The following is a 24,023-nucleotide window of genomic DNA, read 5'->3' on the forward strand; positions in this document are numbered from 1 at the left end:
AGGCAGGGGTCGAGCTGGTGCTCTAGGCAGGCCTTATGATGCCAACTAAGCCCTATGGTACACTGACCTCACTGCTGTTCCTTGGAGGTGCAGTAGGTCTCTGATCAAGAATACAGTGTCACAAACTAAGGGCTCCATGATTTTCTTCCCCGTGTTACAGGTGAAGAAACCGAGGCCCTGAGGTCATCTGGTTTAAATAGTTATAGAAGTGACTTTTCATTGAGTAACACCGAGGACTTGAAGCCATCCCTCTCCGCACTGCACAACAGATACAGGTACCCAGCTTGGGTAGAAGGGCCAAGGTAGCAAGTCAGATGATAGGCCTAGTGGTTTGTGGGGTAAATAGAACTCTTCAGTACTAGATGTGAAGGCAGAGCATGCCCCAAGGCTGAAATCCTTTCTGTTACACTCAGAGATGGATAGAGCCCAGAAGGCCCGAGTCCAAGGCCTTTCTCTGACCTGCTCTGTGTGATTCTGAGTCCATCACTCCCTGGTGCTTTAAGCAACTCTCTAAGACTTAGTAAAAGAGCTACCTCCCAGCAGAGGTGGAGGGATTTTTACACTGAGGAAATCACAGGCTGGGCAAAATAAACAGAAACAATGTCAAACATATGCTCTTTACACCAGGTGACCCTCACACAGCCTGAACCAAGAAAATGGGCAATTCCACAGAAGAGTGAAGCCTTCCTCCAGGGTAGAGCCGTCAAAAATCATGTACCTGACAGGCAACTGATTAAGCATTTCTATGGAGCTAACACACCTCTATGGAAAGCAGAAAGTCCTCCCTACTAGGCCTTATATATTTCACACATCCGACAAAACGTCTTTTTACTAGTCATGTGACCTTGGGCTGGCCACTTCACCTCTTTAGGTCTCAGTTTCTTATTTTGTTAAAAGAGGGTATCAACCTGGATGCCTTGTGGGCTTCCTCCCACAGTCTAGCCTTCTCTTCCACTCTTCCCTGGCTATACTATTCCCATTTTTGTCCCCTCCCCAACTCTATGCTTTTACTCATTTTATCATTCTTTCCATAGATCCCATTATAGAGGCCCTGAGCTCCTTCTTCATGCCAGGTAATGAGACCAGATGCTAGACCAGGAACTTCGGCCAAGGAACCGACAATCTACTGAGGGCAAGAGGGTGATGTATACTTGTACACAGAGAAGTGAACAAGCACGAGACAGGAAGAGGATACTGGCAGTGAGGAGAATGAGAGGTGTCACATGTGCTGAACCTGGAAGGAAGATAGAAACTCATAGGCAAAGGTCCTAGATGGGAGGGGGGAATAGAACATCCCGTCTGAGGACCACCAGTAGGCCAATTTGGCTAGAATAGCATGAACCTCATGCCAGGAATGGATCTTTCCCCTCTTCCCAGAGTAACTGCCAAAATCTCTCTGTTCTTTCAAAAACGCAGCTCAGGTTCTACCTCCATGTGAAGCCTTTCCTGATCCCCCCCCCAAAAAATTTAGTCGCCTTCTCCTCAAATTTCTCCCAACAGGTCTGCTGCATTCAGAATGGACACTTCATCAGACCTATGTGTGTTGTGTGACCTTTTGTCTTCTATTCATAGTAGGTATTTCATAAATATTGATGGCATGAATGTTTGATGATGGCATAGCCCCAGCTCCGTTCCCCAGTTGAGGTGGGGCTGTGGGAAAAGCCACCTACTGTCTGTGCACAAATGGGGGGCAGAGGGAGGCCAGACCCATTGAGTGCCGGGTACCCAAGCTTTTGATACAGATTTGCTTGGCCATTGTCTGCCAGCTGTCAAACCCCTTGGAGCCCCTGGCAGCTCCCTGAGGTCTTAAGGTGTGGCCTAGCTGCCTGTCTGTGTCTGTAAAAGGAGCTGTTGTTCAACTGTGCCCGTTTGTCACCCCCTGGGGTCTTCTGGGCAAGAGTGGTTTGCTGAAGTGGTTTGCCATTTCCTTCTCCCATGGACTAAGCAAAACAGGTTTAAAAGTGACTTGCCCTGGATCACCAGGCCACATTTGAACTCAAGCCTTCCTGATTCCAGGCCCAGCTCTATTCCACTGAGGCACCTAGCCGCCTCTAAGAGATGGGGTTCCTTAACACAAAGGAAATTACACATTGGGAAGCAAAATAATGTCCAATGTGAGATAGATCATTGCCAATACAGCAATGAGCTGTGTTGGCTGTGAAAGCCTGGCCCTTTAAAAGAAACGCTACTCGATTTAGTAGTTGATTGAAAACACCTGAGCTTGTAAAGGTGTTTCTCATATTGTAAAATAGACTGGCTGAGGGCTTTGTGAGAGAGGAAGGTGAGCTCCTAAATGAAGGAGCCTGCTCGGAAAGTGCCCAGGAAACCCCACAAATGCAGCCAGGTCTGCGAGGAGGGAGGTGAGTCTGCTCTGATAGTGGGAATGAGGAGGCGGAGATGGAAGGGGAAAGTGCCAGTTTGGAACCCGGGCCTTGATTCTGAATCCCAACACACTATTGAGCTGTGTCCAAGCCCCCAGCAGGGGGGCTCGACTTCCCGAGTGGGACTCGGGTCCTCCTCTTTGGCCAAACCACTCGGTGGCCTCCCGAGTCCCTTCCTGATCTTTTTGCGCTGACCCTGGAAAAGGCTTGGGGCAGAGTATCAAAGAGAAGAGCCCAAGGGACAAAAATAGAGTATCGACTAGTCCCTGCTGTGGACAAATGGGCCCAGGACCAGAGGAGAAGCACCGCCCTTGGAAAAGCAAGGGTGGGGCAGCTAGGAGGGAGGGAGGGAGCGAGGGGGTGAAGCGGTTTAGCAGACTGAAGGAGGGACTGGGTGGGATAAGATGGGGGACGACCAGCAGAGCCCTCCTCCAGGTTGGTGGAGGCAGGGAGGACCCCACGCGTTGCCTTTGCCACACGGGGCGGGGAGGGGCCGCTTGGCTTTGGAAGCCCTGACTTTGGGAGCCGCCTCTTCCGGGCTGGGAGATTGTTCCCGCAGCTCCATGGGGAAGGGTCGGAAGGATCCTGAGTGCGGAGCAAGGCCGGGCGTCTGAAGCGCCGCAAAATTCGAAAGGAGAGGTCCTTGCGAGGGAGATCTAAATGAGGGTGCTGAAAGAGGGGGATGGCTTTCAATAAAAGCTTTGGCAACTGCTGGCTATAGCTTGGGGGTGCGGCGGATGCTGGAAGACATTGCGCTGGGCCTCCTTGGGCCTCAAGGATGGCATTCTTGGGAGCTAGAATCCCGTCCCCGAGGGCGCGCGCCCAGGCTGGCCAACGGAGCTGGCCGCTCTCTGCGCGTGGCGGGGTGGGGCTGGGTCGCGGCACGAGTTCTCGAGGTCCTCTGGGAATCCTCGTGCTCAAACCCCCCCCCCCCCAAGCTCTGAAGGAAGCATTCGTGCCCCTCACAATCAACTCCCGTTCTCCTAAGTCCGGTCAAAGAATAAATGAACAAACTTCCAAGTTAGTGTTGAGACGGGGACGTCCCCCGGAGCTCAGGCAAGTGGCTTGGGGTTCATTATGAGCCAAGTCCGAAGTTCAAAGCCCCAGATTTAGCGATTCTTAAGTAATTGGCACGGGACGGTCGTGGAGAGGGCCCCGCATTAGGCCCCAAAGTAGCGGAACAGGAGAATTTACCCAGAATGGGGGTTCCCTTTTCATAGAACTCTGAACCCCAAACGCGCGGAGAAAATATTTAATTAGTATTTTTCCCCCCCGGATAGATTGGAGGTAAGTGATCTCTTTGGCAATGGAAAGTGAGAAGGGAAAGCTGGAACTTCATAGCATCGGCTAGGACTATTTCTTGCTTTGGGGGAAGAGGCATATTTTTAACCGAGTTTTAATTTCAAAGAATGTCATTCCATAGAATTTGAAAATTAGCAAGTGTTAAGACTCATCTGACCCTCCCACTGTCCTCCCCCCACGGAGCCGATTTGAAAATGAAATGAAAATTCTTTGCTCCGTAACTGCTGACCAATTCAGTTCCTCCGGCTAGAGTACCTGCTCCAAGAGCCATGTTTTGCAGAGGTGTCAATAATAGGGACTTAATGTAAAACGGGGGAAAATGTCCAGTAGGCTCCCGATTATAAAATGGGGTGAGCTTTCCTGGAGAAGAATCATTTAGTAGATTAAACGGAAGATTGTGGTAAGGAAAGCTTAGCCCCTTCCTTGTCGTCTGCTTCCCCCCACCTCCCCAGTTTAGCACTTTCCAGTTGATAACCAAATTGCAAAGAGTATATAGAGGCAGAGAGCCTCCGGTGCCAACTCTCTCTTGTCTAGACTGTGACTGGAAGGAAACCATAGCCCCTCTACGCCTGAGTTTGGTTGGACAAATGAGGTGTGGGGCACAGCGGCCAGCTGACCACTTGTTCCCTGGGGCGGGGCCAAAGCAGATTCGAATGTCTGGGGGAAATAGTGTCAATCTCAAAACCATTCACATGGAGTCATGTGTGGGCCCCCCGGGATCCTTGGAGACAGGGTTTCTATTTCATTTGGATACCTCTGACTTCCAGGATCTTCGAGCTCCCCGAAGACACACTTGGATTCTGGGATCTCTACCCGTCTGCCTTTTCCCCGTAAAACTTTCTCTCACAAAATGACACAAGCACACACATACTGTGTTTCCTGCTCTCTCCCCCCTCTGTGTCGTCTCTGTCCCTCCCCCCTCTGTGTCGTCTCTGTCCCTCCCCTCTCTGTGTCCCCCCCCCCTCCATTCTTACTTGTCTTCTCCCACCTCTAATGCTCTCACTCTTCTCTCCTGCTCTCCCTACTTCTTCTCTCCCTCTCTCATCCTTCCTCCTTTCCCTCCTTCTCCCGGAGCTCAGGCAAGTGGCTTGGGGTTCATTATGAGCCAAGTCCGAAGTGCAAAGCCCCAGATTTAGCAACTCTTAAATAATTGGCACCCTCCCTCCACCTCTCTCACTCCCTCTCCTTTCACTTTCAATACACTCTCCCCCTCATTCCTGTTCTCCCTCTCCTCATCTCTCCCTCCTTCCTTCTCTCTCACACTCTCTCCCCCACACTCTTCCACACACACACCCTCCCTCTCCCGCTACCTCTTCCCTCTTTCATACCCTCTCTCTCTTACTCTCCCTCCTTGGCGTTCCCCCTCCCTCCTGCCTTGTCTCCCTTCCTCCCTCCCTCCCTCCCTCCGTCCTTCCTTGTCTCACTCCCTCCTTACTTGCCTTCTCCCTCCCTCCTTGTCCTCTCCGTCCCTCCTTGGCATCCACTTCCCTCCTTGTCGTCTTCCTCTTCCCCTTCCCTCTTTACACTCTCTCTCTTACTCTCCCTCCCTTGTGTGTGCCTCCCTCCTTGTCCTCTCCCTCCCTCCTTGTCTCTTTCCATTTTCCCTCTTTCACACTCTCTTATTCTTCCTCCCTCCTTGGCGTCTCCCTCCTTCTTCCCTCTTTCACACTTTCTTACTTTCCCTCCATCCTTGGCGTGTCCCTCCCTCCCTCCCGCCTCGTCTCCCTCCCTCCCCCCCCCCGCCTCGTCTCCCTCCCTCCCCCCCCCCCCGCCTCGTCTCCCTCCCCCCCCCCGCCTCGTCTCCCTCCCCCCCCCCGCCTCGTCTCCCTCCCCCCCCCCGCCTCGTCTCCCTCCCCCCCCCCGCCTCGTCTCCCTCCCCCCCCCCGCCTCGTCTCCCTCCCCCCCCCCGCCTCGTCTCCCCCCCCCGCCTCGTCTCCCCCTCCCTCCCTCCCCCCCCCCCGCCTCGTCTCCCTCCCTCCCGCCTCGTCTCCCTCCCTCCTCGTCTCCCTCCCTCCCTCCCGCCTCGTCTCCCTCCCTCCCGCCTCGTCTCCCTCCCTCCCGCCTCGTCTCCCTCCCTCCCGCCTCGTCTCCCTCCCTCCCGCCTCGTCTCCCTCCCTCCCTCCCCCCGCCTCGTCTCCCTCCCTCCCTCCCCCCCTCGTCTCCCTCCCCCCCCCACCTCGTCTCCCTCCCTCCCTCCTTGGCATCTGCCTGCCTCCCTGGCGTCTGCCTCCCTCCTGCCTTGCCTTCTCCTTCCTTCCTTGTCTCCCTCTGTTTTCCCTCTTTCACACTCTCTCTTACTCTCCCTCCCTCCTTGGGGTCTGCCTCCCTCCTTGGCATCTCCCTCCCTCCCTTCTTCTCTCCTTCCCTCTCTCAACCTCTCTCCCATTTTCTCTTTCTCCCTCTATTTCCATCCTTCTCTTCCACCTTCCTTCTCTGTCACTTTCTCTTCTTCTGCCTCCTTCCTCTTCTCCCTTCTTCTTCTCTCTCTTACTCTCTCCCTCACTCTCACTCTCCCTTCCTTCTCTCCCTCCCTCACTCTCATACTCCTTCTCTCCCTTTCTCCCTTAGTTCCTTTCTCCCTGTGTACCTCTGGGCCTCTCTTTTTCACTTCTTTTTGTGTCTTCTCTCTTTAGTTCTTCTTTCTCTAAATGCATTTCTGTACATATTCTGAAATCCCCCAGTTTAGCCAGTTATTTCAAAATGTATGTTTTTTTTAATCATTAAAATAATTTCTTACCAGTTCCAAAAAGGAAAGCCTATCAGTGGAATTAGTTAGGTGCACAACATAGGGAAACAAGTGAATAGAGCAAAAAAATATATTCATTAGATCTAAAGATCCCAATCCCTTGAAAATAGGACTCAATATTTATTATAAGTACTAACAACAAATAAAAACTGGCAGGCAGTCTGGTAGGAGCCAGGTACAAACCACTGTTTATACCATTCCACAAAGGAAAGCAAGTCGGACAACTCCTTCATTTTGATTTTTCAGACTAGGTGAATTTCTTTGCCTCCTTTCTCACCTAGCAGTAATCACTGGGTGCAGCTTTAGTGAAACTGAGACCTATTAAAGGCCTTAGATTCAGAAGGCCCAGGTCTCCCTCTTCATCCAGGGCCATCTCTAGTCATCCTGATCTGTATCTTCCCACTGGCCCCAGAGGCTCTGGAAGGGAAAGTGAGGCAGGTGACCTTACCCAGCCCTCCCTCAATCAAAGCCAATTCAGTGGCATGTTGGGGCATCACCTTTCTGATGTCAAGGGCTTCTTTGAGAATGCAGGACAAAGGACAGTCGCCTGCTCCAAATAAAAATTTAGCGTGAAGGTGGGAAAAAATTACATTATAGTGGAGAAAGCATCCTACTGGAAAGTTAGGAGATTTGAGTTTTCTAGTCTTTGACTTTCCACTTACTAGCCGTATGCCTTTAAATTACTCCTCTAGTTCCAGCAAATTTTTTAGTAATAAACCTAGAGAGTTAGATTACATGTAGAATATTGTATTGAATTCTGATGACTACTTTTTAAGAGGATTGTTGACAAACTTCAGAGAATCTAGAGAAGAGGCTCAAAACCTGATAAGATGTGATACATGGGGAATGTTTTAGCTTAAGGAAGAGTAAGTGGACACGTAATGCTTATCAAAGTACTGGAAGGGCTATCATGGGGAAGATGCATTCAATCTATTCCTTTATCCCCAGAGAGGCAATCACTCTGTAGAATTATAGGAAACTCTATAAATATAAAATAAGCATAAGGAAGAATTTCCTAATGATGAGTTGATTCAAAATGGAAGGAAATCACGGACTCTAGAGGTAGCAGAGATCTTAAAGCTCATTCATTTTAATTACCTTATCTGAGATTAGGAAACAGACTTACAGATGATTTGTCCAAGGTTATACTAAAAGTAAATGGGTGATGAGATTCGAACTGAGATCATTTATTTGCCCTCATGTAATCTTTACTCCAGCGTAGTCACTATTCCCCTTATGTATGCTCCAATGTTTAATCTTCACATTACTGTTTTCCGCAGGCTGGCTCCCTGTATGGAATTCTCTAGTTTGTCACCTCTTCCCTGTAAAATCTCTACTTTCTTTCAAGAGACAGATCCTACCTCCTGAGGAAGTCTTATTTGCTTTCCTCAGTTATTAGTGCATACTCCTCCTAAATTTAATTTGTATTATTTTGTATAAAAATGTATCTCTTGTTCTCTCTTTGTATAGTTTGCTCATTTAATCTTTATCTCTTATCTGTTTCTTTTTTAAAATTTAATCATTTTTATACCTCTGCCTCCCTGAACCACCTCCACCACCTATTGAGAAAAAAAATATCCATTATATGTAGAAACACACAAAAATATATTTCTGCATTAGTGTTGGTTTCTGCCTAATTTCTGCCACACTACTTTCAAGTTTTCCCAGCAGTTTATGTCAAATATAGACTTCTTGCCCCCAACATCTTGGATCTTTGCATTTATCATATACTAAATTACTATGGTCATTTATTTCTGTATACCGTATACCTAATTTCTGCATATTGTGTACCTAAAATCTTTTGATCAACATTCCATCTCTTAGCCAATATCAAACTATTTGGATAATCACTGCTTTTGGGGGCAGCGAGGTGGTGCAGTGAATAGAGCACCAGCCCTGAAGTCAGGAGGATCTGAGTTCAAATTTGGTATTAGACACCACACTGTGTGATCCTGGGCAAGTCACTTAATCCCAATTGTTTCCCCCCCCTCCAAAAAAAAAAAAAAAAAGATAATTACTGCTTTATCCTATAGTTTGAGATCTGCTCTTGTTGGACCTTTTTTCATTTTTTCCCCATTGATATTCTTGACCTTTTTTTCTGCAGATGAATTTTATTTTTTCCCCTAGTTCCATAAAACTTTGATAGTTTGGTATGGCACTTGAATAAATTAATTTAGGTAGTATTATCATTTTTATTTTTATTGGTTCGGTCTATCTATGAACAATTACTATTTCTCTAGCTGTTTAGATTTTTAAAAATATGTAGACAATGGCAGAAACTAGGCATGGACCCACATTTAACACCACATACTAAGACTTGGACTAAAGGTCCAAGATTCAGGCATAAAGAATGAGATCATAAATAAATTAGAGGAACATGGGATAGTCTACCTCTCAGACTTGTGGAGGAGGAAGGAATTTGTGTCCAAAGGAGAACTAGAGACCATTATTGATCACAAAATAGAAAATTTTGATTACATCAAATTAAAAAGCTTCTGCACAAACAAAACTAATGCAAACAAGATTAGAAGGGAAGTAACAAATTGTGAAAACATTTTTATAGTTAAAGGTTCTGATAAAGGCCTCATCTCCAAAATATACAGAAAATTGACCTTAATTTATAAGAAATCAAGCCATTCTCCAATTGAAAAATGGTCAAAGGATATGAACAGACAATTTTCAGATGGCAAAATTGAAACTATTTCCACTCATATGAAAGAGTGTTCCAAATCACTACTGATCAGAGAAATGCAAATTAAGACCACTCTGAGATACCACTACACACCTGTCAGACTGGCTAAGATGACAGGAACAAATAATGATGAATGTTGGAGGGGATGTGGGAAAACTGGGACACTGATGCATTGTTGGTGGAGTTGTGAAAGAATCCAAACATTCTGGAGAGCAATCTGGAATTATGCCCAAAAAGTTATCAAAATGTGCATACCCTTTGATCCAGCAGTGCTACTACTGGGCTTATATCCCAAGGAAATACTAAAGAAGGGAAAGGGACCTGTATGTGCCAAAATGTTTGTGGCAGCTCTTTTTGTAGTGGCTAGAAACTGGAAAATGAATGGATGCCCATCCATTGGAGAATGGTTGGGTAAATTATGGTATATGAATGTTATGGAATATTATTGTTCTGTAAGAAATGACCAACAGGAGGAATACAGAGAGGCTTGGAGAGACTTACATCAACTGATGCTGAGTGAAACGAGCAGAACCAGAAGATCACTATACACTTCAACAATGATACTGTATGAGGATGTATTCTGATGGAAGTGGATATCTTCAACATAGAGAAGAGCTAATCCAATTCCAATTGATCAGTGATGGACAGAATCAGCTACATCCAGAAAAGGAACACTGGGAAATGAGTGTAAACTGTGAGCATTGTTTTGTTTTGTTTTTGTTTTTCTTCCCAGATTATTTTTACCTTCCGAATACAATTCTTTCTTTGCAACAACAACAACAAAATTCGGTTTTGCACATATATATTGTACCTAGGATATACTATAAGATATTTAATATGTATGGGAATGCCTGCCATCTAGGGGAGGGGGTGGAGGGAAGGAGGGGAAAAATTCAGAACAGAAGGGAGTACAAGGGATAATGTTGTAAAAAAAAAAAATTACGTATGCATATGTACTGTCAAAAAAATGTTATAATTATAAAATTAATTTAAAAAAATATGTAGACAGCTGCTAGGTAGATAGAGGATCAGGTTTGTAGTTAGGAATCAGGATGGGCTGAGTTCAAATTCAGCCTCAGATACCATGTGACCCCACTTCTGTTTACCTCAGTTTCTGTAAAATGCGCTGAAGAAAAATGGCAAACCACTCCAGTGGTCCTAACTCCAAGAGTAGTCATGAAGAATTTTTTCTTATAGTGAATGAAGCCTGAATTCCTGGTATAAATCTCACTGAATAATAGTGTTTATTATCCCCTTCTTCAACTCATTGGACAGATGAGGAAACTGAGGTAAACAGCTAAGCAACTTGCCCAAGGTCATGTGATTGATTGTGGGGTTTTTTGTTTGTTTGGTGTTTGATAGAATTCACTTCTAAATCCACCCAGCCCTGGGGTTTTTTTTCTTTTCTTAGCTCATTTATAGCTTGTTGAATTTCTTTTTCTAAAATAGAACTATTTAAATATTCTATTTTCTCTTCTGTTTACTTAAGAAATTTATGATTTTGTAAATATTCATCCATTTCATTTAGATTATCAGTTTCATTGACACAAAATGAATCAAAGTAGCTCCCAATAATTGTTTTAATTTCATTTTTGTTGGTTGTAAATTCACCCTTTTAATTTTCATGCTGGTAATTTGTATTTCTTAAATTAAACAATGGTTTGTTTAATTGGTTTTTCATAAAACCAGCTCCTGGTTTTATTTATTAGTTCAATTAAAAAATATCCCTTTTTTAGCTTTCACTTTTAGTAATCTTTCTTTTGATGTTCAAGATTTTTAATTTGGTATTCAATTGGGGGTTTTTAATTGTTCTTTTTCCAGGTTTTTTTAATTGCATGCCTGATTGGTTGATGTGAGCATTTTCAGATATAAATTTTTTCCTAAGTACTCTGGGTACATTTTACAAATTTTGGTAAAATGTACCCAGAGTACTTAGGAAAAAAATTTTGTTTCATTGTTGGGTCATTAGTTTTAATTAAATTATTGAGGAGTTTTATGGTTTATTCTTAGACCCAATGATTCTTTAGGATTAAATTCTTTAGTTTTCAATTACTTTTCAATCTATGCTTCCAAGGACCTTTTTCAAATGTAGTTTTTATGGCATCATAGTCTGAAAAGGGTATATTGAATATTTGTTTCTCTGTGTATGTTTGTGAAGTTTTTATGCCAGTACCTGGTCAGCTTTGGTGAAAGTGTCGTACACAGTTGAAATAAAAAAGTATATTCCTTTTTATTCTCATTCACTGTTTTCCAGAGACCTAGTATCAAAATTTTCTATGATTATATTCATCTCCTTAATTATTCTTCCTTTTATCATTGGATTTATATCTGAGAGAAGTAAACTGAGACCTCCCACTAGTATAGTTTTACTGTATATTTCCTCCCATAAATTAATTAGCTTTCCTTCAAGAATTTGGATGTGATGCCATTTGGTATATGTATCTTTAGTTACTGATACTGGTAGTACTGCTCAGTGAACTATGGTATCTTTTAGCAAAATGTGATCTCTCTGATTATCTGTTTTACTTTATCTGAGATGATTGCTTCCTCTGTTTTTTTGCTTCAGATGAAGAATAGTATATTCTGCTCCAGTCCCTTAAGTCTGTAGGTCTTTGTTTCAAATGCCTCTTGTATATCACAGTTAGATTCTGGTTTTAATCCATTTCCATTTTCTAGGTGATTTATTCCAGTCACATTCATCTCCTTTTTTTTTCTCAACCTATTCCCTCTGCAAAAACCTGTTTCATTTCTGACCACTACCTTTTTCTTATCTTCCCTTTTCTCTGCCTACTTCTGCATTGGATGAGATGAATTTCTATACCCAACTGTCTGTATATCTCCTTCCCCTTTTAGTTCATTTGAGAATGAGGTTCAAGCATTGCCTGTTCTCCTCTCCACCTTTCTTTCTGCCTTCTCCTAGTTCATTCTTTTTCTCACCCTTCTAGCCTTCTTTTAAAAATTTTCCCAATATAATAGACTGGCACCCATGGCCCATATCAAAGTAAACTTCTAACTGCCTTAACGATGGTAGGATTCTTAGGGGTTACATGTATCATCTTCCAATGTGGGAATGTTAAGAGTTAAATTTAAGTCCAATGTGTGTCCTCCCTCATTTTTTACTTTTTTATGTTTATTTTGAGTTTGAAGTTTGAATGTTATTCAGCCCTTGTCTTTTCATTAGGCATACTTAAAGCCCTCTCTTCCTTATATTGGTTTGTTTCTCTCAATTATACTTTTCTCTCTACTCTTTAAATCTTTAGCTCCTTCTGTTTATATGTATTTCTCTCTAAGTCCCTCTTTGTATCACTATAACCCTCTTTGTATGTAGCTGTGTATCGTATTACCATATAACAGTAATAATAAAAATAGTTTGCTTTTGCATAGCATATATTATATACCAAATGCTTTTAAAAAATATGATCTCATTTCATACTCCCAACAATCCTGGGAGAAAAGGGCTATTATTATCCCTATTTTACAGATTAGGTTATTGACGCAAGCAGAAGTTAAATATCTAGACCTGAGTTCATGATGGATCTGTCTTTATGCTCCCTCTAGAGTAATAATAAACAGTGAACTAATCTAACAGTATTTATATAGTGCTAACTGTGCCAAGCACTATTCTAAGTACTTTACAACTATCATCTCATCATTTTAGTCTCATAACCCTGCTGAAGTAGTTGCTATTATTATTGCCATCATAGAGATGAGGAAACTGAGGCAAAGAGAAGTGAAGTGACTTGCCCAGCATCACACAGGTAGGACGTATCACATTTGAACTCATATCTTCCTCACTATAGACCCAGGGTTCTACCCATTGTGCAACCTAGCTATCCCCAGAGTATCTCAGTGTCTATTTATCCTTCCATGTGTCTAGCTCCCATCTTTCTTGCATTCTATATATAATACATGTGTGTATGTTATATATATATATATATATATATATATATATATATATATATATATATATATATATATACACAGGAAGAGAGAGATCTATATCACTTTCTGGCCTCATGAAGCTGAGGTTAAGTATAGCTATAGATACATCTCATCTGTCTCTTTATGTCTATAACTACATACCTCTATTTCTGTCTCTTTGCATCTCTCTAAAAAGATCTATCTATTCTTATGTATCTCTTTTTTCTTTCTATATCTGCCTTTAGCCATCTCTCTGTGTGTATCTAGCTTTATTGATAATATGGCTTTTCGGCCTATCTGAGCTAATATCAAGTATCAATCACCACCCCTGAACCCCTCATAAAATGGGAAGAGCGAATTTGCTGCCACTGGTTACAGCAGTAGACATTGGGCAGGTGACTCATGGGCCAAGTTATTTGTTTCCTTGGACATTTCCTCAGTGATATGATGAGAAACAGAATTAAGCATAACTCCTGATTGAAGACCAGATTGCCAATATTTGCTAATGTTTGGTTCTATAGAGGGGAAGTTTGGCAATGAGGGCATGGGTAATATGCAGTTCCATTTGCAGCTAGCCTCCTATTACTTGTCTATAATAAAATCCAAGGTGAGTTGAGGGTAGCCCATAGTGTTTTAACCATAGTTCCAAAAGGAACAGAGTAAGGTTTAAAAAAAAAGGCTTTTCGGCGTTTTATAAACATCAGCTAGTTGAAATACTAGATAAAGTATATTTTGTCACCTTGATGGCCTCAGCCTCTATCTTTTTGTGAGGCAAGCCTCCTTTACATGGCTTGAAAATTTAGCATTTTATCCACAGTGTTAAGTTGAACTGTGTCCCTTTGAATATAAAGTTAGGTGTGGCTCTAGGGAAAAAGCATTGTCATTGTTGATGGGCACTAAATAAAACATTCTCTCCTAGATCCTTGGTAATTATAACCTCCACCTGAGCAGGACTATAGCTCTGCCACCATGCTATTCTAAGTTAATATGAAGGTAGTAAGAGTGTTGGAGGCCAACCAAATTCAGAAAAATCTTTCTGGAACTGGAAAAGACACTTGGACCAGTTCTTATCATGTTCAGCCATAATCATTGACTTGATTCAATGTGCCCTCTGAGAATAGATACTTTGCTTTCAAATTGGCCAGGACTGGCAAACCAATAACATGTCAAATTAGAGTGTCAGCATCTTGCCTAGGACAGTTTATACAGTAATTCAACTACAGGGGTTTTGAGAAGTTGAAACCTGGGGCAATGAGTGTTTTCCAGATTAAGAAGCAGGAAGTATGATATCCTTTTTAAAAATTCAATGTTACTGGGGCAGCTAGGTGGTTCAATGGATATAGCACCAGCCCTTAAGTCAGGAGGACCGAGTTCAACTTAACACTTCCTAGATGTGTGATCCTGGGCAAGTCACTTAGCCCCAATTGCCCCCGCACAAAAAAAAATTTTATTGTCAGTATCAGATTTTCTGTCCCAACCACTCTCTCCCCACCACCATTGATTGAGAAAGCAAGAAAAACAAAGCCTGTACAAATATGTATAGTCATGCGAAACAAATTCCTATATTAGCTATGTCCAAAAAAATACTTCAATCTGTACCCTAAATCTATTGGTTCTCTATCTGGAGGGTGGAGAGCTTATTTAATCATGAGTCTTTTGAAATAGTGAGTCATTTTCTTGATCAAAGTTACTAAGTCTTTCACATTGATTATCTTTACAATAGTGATGTTACTGTCTTCTCTTGATTCTTCTCACTTCACATCAATTCATATAAGTTTTCACTGATTTCTTAGAAACTGGGACCCTTCATAATTTAGTATAACATACACTAAAACTTGTTCAGCTATTCCCTAGTTGAGAGCATCCCCTAAATTTTCAATTCGACTTCAATCACTACAAAAAAGCTATTTTTGTACGCATGGGTTTTCCCCCCAATTTTTTTACCTCTTTGGGTTATAGCCCTACTAAGAAATAATGCTGAGTGGAGGGGTATGCACAGTTTAATAGTTTTGTGAGCAGAGTTCCAGATTGTTTTCTGGAATAGATGAACCAGTTCACAACTCTACCAACAATTCAATGGTTAATTTCTAATCATCTAATTTATAGCCCTTCCAGTATTTGTCATTTTTATTTTTTATCATATTAGCCTGATGATAGATGTGAGATGGTACCCTAGAGTTGTTTTAATTTGTGTTTCTCAATTTGTTAGTAATTGAAAACATTTTATTTATTTTGAAATTTAATTTTATGTTTGGTTCCAAATTCTCTCTTGTCCACCCCCACTCATTAAAAAGACAAAAAATACAATACTTCTTTTATATATGAGGTCATGCATGTTTGGAGAGGGAGGGAGAAGAAAAATGGAGGGAAAGCTTCATTTTACTCTTAGTCTATCAGTTATGTCTGGATATGGATAACTTTTTATGTCATGAGTCCTTTGGAATAGTTGTGAATCATATTGATCAGCATTACTAAGTCTTTCGCAGTTGATTAGCATTACAATACTGTTACTCTGTAAATTGTTCTACTAGTTCTTCTCCCTTTACTTTGCATCAGTTCATACAAATCTTTCAGGTTTCTCAGAAACTATCCTTTTCATCATTTTTACAGCACATTAGTATTCTATCACAATCCTGTATCACAACTTGTTCAGCCATTCCCCAGTTGATGGGCATCCTGTCATTTTCCAAATTTTTTGTAATCACTTAAAGAGCTGCTTTAAAAAAGTGTGTGTATGTGTGTGTATTCGTATATATGTATGTGTGTGTGTATGTGTATCCTTTTTCTTTTTCTCTTATCTCTTTGGGATATAAATCTAGCAGTAATATTTGATGTATTTGATGATTACTTCTTTGTAGTATACTTTGAGGTTTACTATAGATAGGTCCTCTTTCTCCACTTTTGTTTTCATTGATTCCTAAATATTCTTGACCTTTTGTTCCTCCAGATGAATTGTTATTATTTTCTAGCCTTAAAAATAATGTGTTGGAAATTGGATTAGTCTAGCATTTAATAAGTAAATAAATTTAGGTTGTATTGTCATTTTATTATAGTGGCTTAGCCTAAAAACAGTTAATATTTTTCTGAGTTGTTTAGTTTTTTTTTTTTGTATGAAAAAAGCATTTTGTAATTGTGTTCATATAGTTCCTATATGTGTCTTGGTCGATAGGCTTTGAAATATTTCTCTGGACTTATTTCAAATGGCATTTCTTTCCCTCTTCCTGCTGGGTTTTATTGCTAATATGGAGAAATGCTAATGATTTGTGTGGATTTATTTTATATCCTTGCTCCTTTGGTAAACTTAATTGTTTTGACTAGTTTTTAAGTTGATTCTCTCAGGTTCTCTTAGTATACTGGCATATTATCAAAAAAGAGTAATAGTTTTGTTTCCTCCTTGCCTACTCTTATTGCTTCAACTTCTTTTTCTTGTTTTATTGCTATATCTAGCATTTCTAGTATTGTACTGATTAAAAATGGTGATCCCAGTAAGACCACGATATCTGTTAAGGCTTCTAGCTTATCCCCATTTCAGATAATCCTTGATCTTGGTTTAGATAATGTCTCTCTCTCTCTCTTTTTTTTTTTTTTTTTTTTTTTTAAAAGCTTGATTTTTTTTTATTTTTAAATTTTTTTTATTTACAAGATATGTGCATGGGTAATTTTTCAGCATTGACAATTGTAAAACCTTTTGTTCCAATTTTTCCCCTCCTTCCCCCCACCCCCTCCCCCAAATGGCATGTTGACCAATACTCCAGTTTTTTTCAATGCTTTCTAATATTTAAATGGGAATTAGTGTTGTAATTTGTCAAAAGCTTTTTCTGCATCTCTTGAGATATGATTTTTGTTGTTTTTGTTGATGATATGGTTAGTTATACTCAAAATTTTCCCAATATAGAACCAGTCCTGTATTTCTGGTATAAATTACACTTGCTCATAATGAATGATCTTTACAATATATTACTATAATCTCCTTGCTAGTATCTTATTTAAATTTTTTGCATTGATATTCATAAAGGAAATTGAGCTATAATATTCTTTCTCTGTTTTTGATTTATGGTTTATGTATTAAAATCATGTTTGTATCAAAGAAAGAATTTGGTAGGACTCTACCTATTTTTCCAAATAGTTTTTATGGTATTGGAATTTGTTAAGGACCATGCCTAAGTGCACTGTAAGGGGCAGGCCAATTCTCTGAGAGCCTCCACAACTGTGGCTCATCATAACTGAGAGTTGCAAAGCAGCTTTTACTGACAGAGGTGTTGCTTGTGGACTGGGAATGAAATAAACTGAAGGCAGAGGGATGAGGAGAGAGGTCAGAACACGCAACTGCCTCTTAGCGGGAGAGGACAGAGAAAAGAGACTGACTGTCAGTCTCCTTGAATTGCCATTATTCTCTCAGAAGAAAAGAGGTAAAGCAAAGTTACAGATTGTGTTCCCAACAGAATTAGTTATTTTCTTCTGTGTTTGGTAGCATTTGCTTGTTAATTCATCTGGTTCTGGATTTTTTTTTCCTCCTCAGGGAGCTAATTTATCAATTGTTGAATTTATTTTTCAAAGATAAGGTTATTTTAGTAGTCTGTTTCCTATTTTGTTAATATGGACAATTTAAACTTTTGCAAATATCTACCTATTCCATATATATTGTTGTTAGGGGCATATAGTTGGGTAAAAATAGCTCCTAATAATTGCTTTCATTTCATCTTAATTGGTGGTGAATTCATCCTTTTCATTTTTGATGTTGGTATTTTGTCTTCCTTTTAAAAAAATCAAATTTAGGATTGGTTTATTTTATTTTTTTCTTAAAAATGGATCATTTTTAGTTCATTTTTTTTAAATTTCAATTTTATAAATCTTTGGATTTTTAGAATTTTTATTTTGGCATTTACTTGGATATCCTGAATTTGTTTCTCTAATTTTTTAAATGGCATGCTCAATTGGTTGATCTTTTTCCTTTATTGATGTAAACATTATTTAAAAGTATAAAATTTTCCTCATAAACTGCTTTAGGTGCAACCCACAAATTTTGCTGTTTTCTCATTTTGTCATCATCTTTAATGAAATTACTGCTTGTTTCTTTGATCCATTCATTTTTTAGGATTAGATTATTTAGTTTCTAATTAATTTTGTATCTATATTCCAAAGGCCCTTTATTAAATTTAATTTTTATTGCATTATGGTCTGAAAAGGGTGTATTGAATATTTTCTGCTTTTTTGCATTTGTTTGTGAGGTTTAAAGCACTATGGTCACTTTTTTTGTGCAGATACCATGTACTACTGAGAAAAAATCTATGATCCTTTGTATTCCCATTCTATTTTCTACAAACTGATATCATATCTAACTTTTCAGAAATTTTATTTCAACTTTTTAAAATTTGTTTTGTGGTTAGATTTATCTAATTCTGAGAGGGTTAAAACTGGCATAGTTTTACTGTTTATATCCTCCTGTATTGATTTAACTTTTCCTTTAGGAATTTAGATACTATGCCATTTGGTGCATATATGTTTAGTATTGATATTAAATCATTGGCTATGATACTTTTTAGCAAAATGGTATTTAGTTTATTATCTCTTAAGTAGGTATAGTTTTGCTTTTGGTTTGTCTGAGATTGTAGCAAACAATACATACATACATACATATACATACATATATATATATTCTACATTTTTGGTTTGTCTGAGATTGTAGCAAACGATACATACATACATACACACACACATATACATATATATATGTATGTATTCTACATTTTTTACTTCAACTAAAGTGCAATAAATTCTCTCCATACACTTAAAACAGAAGGACAAATACAAAGTTAAAATAAGGGTATCTAATAAATAATGTTTTGTTAGATTCTGGTTTCTCATCCATTCTGCTATCTCTTCTGTTTTATGGGTGAGTTCAGTTCATATGTTTCTTGGCTGTGAATTTCTCTTGACCCTATTCTCTTTTATTTATCCCTTTTTTATCAACTCTATTTCTTCCAGAAAAATCTGGTTTTCTTTTGAATTTCTTTAACCTATCCTCTCTCTCATCAGATGTCCTTCTTTCTCTTAGCCTGTGTGTGTGTATGTATGTATGTATGTGGATCTCTAGATATATACATATATATGGGTGTGTGTGTGTATGTATGTATGTATATATATATATATATATATATATACACACACGTACATACACATGAATATATATATATATATTTATGTATTACCTGCTTTCTTCCCCCTTGTCAACTTTTTGTTCTATTGTAAAAACTCTTCCTTGTATACCACTTTGATATTAGATAATCTTTTCCATCTATCTTCCCTTTTCTTTCAATGTATCCATCTTAGACTATCATTTTTCTTTTGAGATCATCCCAACATTAATACTCGTATCCACGCCCCCTAAGTACACCTTCTCTAACTGCCCTAATGATGTTAAAGTTCTTAGTGATTACATGTATCTTGTCCTCATTTGGAAATATAAACCGTTTAACCTTACTGAGTTCCTTATGATTTCTTTCATGTTTTTATGCTTTATTTGAGTCTTGGATTTGAATATAATATTTTCTCTTCAGCTTCTAGCCTTGTCATGCTAGGTATGTCCTCTGTTTCATTAAATGTACTCTCCCCCCCCCCTATCCCCAGATTGTACTAAGTTTTGCTGAGTAGTTTATTCTTAATTGTATCCTAGCCCTCTTGCCTTCCATAATTCAAAGCCTCCTTTGTAGTGATAGGTATTAAACCTTTTGTGGTCCTGACTGTAGCTTCATGGTGTTTGAAGAGTTTCTTTCTGGTTGTTTGCAATATTTTTCCTTCACCTGGAAGCTTTGGAATTTGGCTGTTATAAACCTGGGAATTTTCATTTGGGGGCCTATTTCAGAAAGTGATCAGTGAATTCTTTCATGACTATTTTGCTCTTTGGTTCTAAGATATCTTGGAAGTCAGTTTTCCCTTATAATTTTTTGAAATATTTTGAAATAAAAGAGAACTATCTAAGCTCTTTTTTGGTCATGGCTTTCAGATAGTTCAATAATTCTTAAATTATCTCTCTACTATTTTCTGTCAGTTGTTTTTCTTATGAAATATTTCACATTTTCTTTTACTTTTTCGTTCTTTTGATTTTTTTTTTTTTTGATAGCTCAAAGTGATTATCATCTACTCAGTGGTGTTTTGTACCTCTTTTTCTACTTGGCTAATTCTTATTTTTATTGAGTTTTTTCTTTGTGGTTTTACAATGCTGTTAATTTTCTTTTCATAATTTTCTTGCATTTCTCTCATTCCCCAATTTTCCCTCTACTGCTTTTTTTTTTAATTTTCAAAATCTTTTTTGTAGAAAAGCTGAAATATTAAATGCATCCCTTTAATGCAAGACTGGTTCAATATTAGAAAAAGTATCAGCATAATTGACCTGAATTTTAAAAACCAATCATATGAAATCATATTTTTGTCTCAATAGAAATGCTGGCTATATAGCAAGAAAAGAAGAAAAGGAAATTGAAGGAATTGGAATAGTCGACGAGAAAACAAAACTATTACTCTTTGCAGATGATATGATGGTATACTTAGAGAATCAACTAAAAGGTAATTAACAATTTTAGTAAAGCTACAGGATAGAAAGTAAACCCATATGAATCATCAGCATTTGTGTGTATTACCAACAAAATTCCAACAGGAAGGGAATAGAGATATTTCATTTAAAATAACTGTAGACAATATTAAATACCTGCCAAGACCCAAGAATTATATGATCATAATTACAAAACACTTCACACAAATGAAGTCAGAAATGTCAGTTGCTCATAGGTAGTAAACTAAGCCAATATGATAAAATGACAGTTCTGCCTAAATTAATTTACTCATTTAGTGCAATACTATCAGATTACCAAAAATTATTTTATAGAGATAGGAAAAATAAGTAATAACAAAAATCATCTGGAAGAACAAAAGGTCAAGACTCTGAAGGGAATTGGTGAAAAAAATATTGTGAAGGAAAGTGCCTAGTAGTACCAGATTTCAAAACTATATTACAAAACAATCATCAAAACAGTCTGGTACTAAGTACAGTGGTAGATCAGTGGAATAGATTAGGTACACAGTACATGGTTGTAAATGACAGTAGTAATTCAGTGTTTGATAAACCCAAGACTCAGCTTTGGGGACAAGAACTTACTATTTGACAAAAACTGTGGGGAAAACTAGAAATCAGTTTAATATAATCACAGCATGGACCAAAATTTCACCCTGTATAGCAAGATAAGGTCAAAATGGGTGCATGATTTAAACAAAAAGGTGATATCAAGTTAGGGATCATGGAATACTTTAACTGTCAGATTTATGAAGAAAGGAAGACTAAACACAAGATAAAGAGCATTACAGGATTTTAAATGGATAACTTGTATTATATTGAAAGGTTTTACACAAACAAAACCACTGCAGCCAAAGTTGGAAGGAAAGCAGAAAACTGGAGGAAATTTTAAAAAGAATTTTCTCTGACAAAGGCCTCATTTCTCAGAGATACAGAGAACTGACCCAAATTTATAAGAATTCAGGTCATTTCCCAATTGATAAATTGTCAAAGAATAGTCATGAAAAAAAATGCTTTAATTCAATATTGATTAGAGAAAGGCAAATAAAGACAATTCTGAGGTATCACCTCCCACCTGTCTTCTTCGTTAATATATCACAAGGAAACAGATAAATCTTGGAAGATGATGTGGGAACATTGGGACACTAATGCACTGTTGGTGGGGTTGTTAACTGATTTATCCATTCTGTGGAAGAATTTGAAATTATTCCCAAAAGGCAGCCAAACTGCATATATCCTTTGAAGTAGAAATACCTTTACTAGGTCTGTATCCCAAGAGATAAAAAGAAAAGGACCAATATGTTGAAAAATATTTCTAGTAGCTCTTTTTGTGGTAGCAAAGTATTGAAGACCGAGGAGGTACTTAGCAATTGGGGGAGTGGCTTTTCAAGTTGTTGTATAAGAAATGATGAGTAGAATATTTTCTATAGTGACTTATATGTACTAATTTGAACAGAACTAGGGGAACATCATACATAGTAGCCGTATTATTGTATAATGAGTAGCTATTCTCAACTGCAATGATTCAAGACAATTCTGAAGAACTTATGAAAATTTCTGTCTACCTCTATCTACAGAAAGAACTGATAGTTTAAATACAGATTATTTTTTTAATTTTTATTTAATTTTTCTTGTACAGCATGACAGATTTGGAAATATTTTTCATGACTGCATATGTATCACTCAATTGCTTGCCTTCTCAATAAGGGGGAAAGGTATGCGAGAGAATTTGAAATTGAAACATTTTGAAGAGAGTTTAAAATTATATATTTATTTTTAAAAGAAAGCTTTCAAGATAGTACCTTAAATAGGTAACAGGTAATCTAACCTAACATCCCTTCTAAGGTAACTGAATATGTATCATATTGTTATGATAGGCTAATTATGACAAAATACCTATTATAGCACTCCCACCACATCTGAGGAAACCATGTGTGCCGAGGCCAAGCTACCTAAAAGAATAATCATGAATGTGGCCAATCAAAACTTCCAGGCCCAATAATGAGTCAGAAAGTACCATTTCCCTCTTCTCCTTAAATTCAACTTCCACGATGACAGATTAAACCTGCTGCTGCTGAACACTCTTCTCAAGATCAGATTTAGCATGTCCTCCACAGACACAGGGGCTGAAAAACACAAAGACTAGTCCATGGCTAGGTAATAGTATTACATAGCCTCAGTAACTCTCCTTGGAAAGGCAACCAACATAGTTTGCCATTTGATAACTCATGCTACACAATATTTGTTTCCAAATATTGTGGAAGAAAGAGAAGAGGATACTTATCTATGTGTTTTTAGAAGTTACATCCCCCGCTGATCCTGGGGATCTAGGTTTTTCTAGTATGTAGCTTTTTCTATCAGTATTGCAAGTTCTCAAAGCCTAGATTTTAGGAGTCGTTTAAGTTTAGGGATAAGAAGCTAGAGCTCTAGATCTATAGATCTCTCCAGCCTTTTGCACACCAAGGCTGGAGTTACAGGTTGGTAAGTTTAGTACTCTAGGTGTTCCTAGTTCTCTAAAGCTAGGTTTCTAGTTCTTTAAGTCTTAAAATCTAGGACGTTAATGTTTATATCTAGAAAACTTCAATGCAATGCTATTTTCTAAGGCAATTCAGTGGCGCTGCATGGAATAGAGCAACGAGCGCGGAATCAAGAACACTCATCTCCCTGAGGTCAAATCTGGGCTTACACTTATTGGCCTGGCCCAGTCACTTTATCCAGGTAAGTTTCTTCCTCAGAAAAGGAAATGACAAGGAACTCCAGTATCTCTGCCAAGAAAACTACAAAAGGGGTTAAGAAGAGTTAGATGGATCTGAAAAATGACTAAATAAGGGTTTGTCATTTCTAGAGGAAAATAATATCATCTTCCTCCCAAGACAGTTGTTAGAATCAAATGAAATAATATCTGTAAAGTGCTTTGCATACTTTAAAGCACACTACAAATGCTCATTACTATCTAGGTCCCCCTCCTTGCTCAGTCTGTCTCTAGATACCATTTATTAGAGAAGGAAATATGGATTTTGTTAGCCTTTGTGTTTTAGACTTCCTAGCCCTGGAAATGTTCTATTAGATCCCTAGATTATGAAAGCTCTAAGAGAAGTCACTAAGCCTAGATAATTAGTTTCCTTGGTCTCTAAGTTCCCCTCACATTTCTAAATGAAATTCTATAAAGATTAGAGTCTGAGAAGTCAAGGGTCATAGACTTAACTATCCATGTCCAAGCCCTTGTTTGTACACTTCACTTTCTCTAAGTCCCCACACATATCTAAACCTAAGTCTCTAAAGATTATAGTCTGGGAAGAAAAGGTTAATAGACTTACCTATCCAAGCCCATGCCCTTGTTTATACAGCTCTCTTATTATGTCTAAGTCCCCTCACATTTCTAAACGAAACTTTATAAAGATTATAGTCTGGGAA

The 24,023-nt window shown here is 39.0% G+C and overlaps 1 protein-coding gene and 1 long non-coding RNA gene across 10 annotated transcripts in view; one reads left to right on the plus strand and one right to left on the minus strand.

Moving 5' to 3' along the window:
* LOC141548253 (uncharacterized) overlaps nucleotides 1–23,373 on the plus strand; it is a 93,867-nt gene extending 70,494 nt beyond the window's left edge. The window contains exons 3-7 of one of the 2 annotated variants that reach the window (XR_012483864.1): nucleotides 161–275; nucleotides 1,035–1,140; nucleotides 1,501–1,571; nucleotides 20,481–20,605; nucleotides 23,213–23,373. This is a non-coding gene — a long non-coding RNA (uncharacterized LOC141548253). Of the gene's footprint in view, nucleotides 1–160; nucleotides 276–1,034; nucleotides 1,572–20,480; nucleotides 20,606–23,212 lie in introns of both variants that reach the window. The other variant, XR_012483863.1, reaches the window with a different exon arrangement.
* The window catches only part of PNMA6F (PNMA family member 6F), a 185,923-nt gene that overhangs the window by 143,721 nt on the left and 18,179 nt on the right, over nucleotides 1–24,023 (minus strand). The window contains exon 1 of one of the 8 annotated variants that reach the window (XR_012483861.1): nucleotides 4,438–4,524. The exons of the other annotated variants lie outside the window; for them this stretch is intronic. The gene's annotated coding sequence lies outside the window, so the exon portion shown is untranslated. Of the gene's footprint in view, nucleotides 1–4,437; nucleotides 4,525–24,023 lie in introns of those variants that run through there. 8 annotated transcript variants of the gene reach the window in all.

Source organism: Sminthopsis crassicaudata, chromosome X, assembly GCF_048593235.1.
Source record: "Sminthopsis crassicaudata isolate SCR6 chromosome X, ASM4859323v1, whole genome shotgun sequence".
Taxonomy (NCBI): domain Eukaryota; kingdom Metazoa; phylum Chordata; class Mammalia; order Dasyuromorphia; family Dasyuridae; genus Sminthopsis; species Sminthopsis crassicaudata.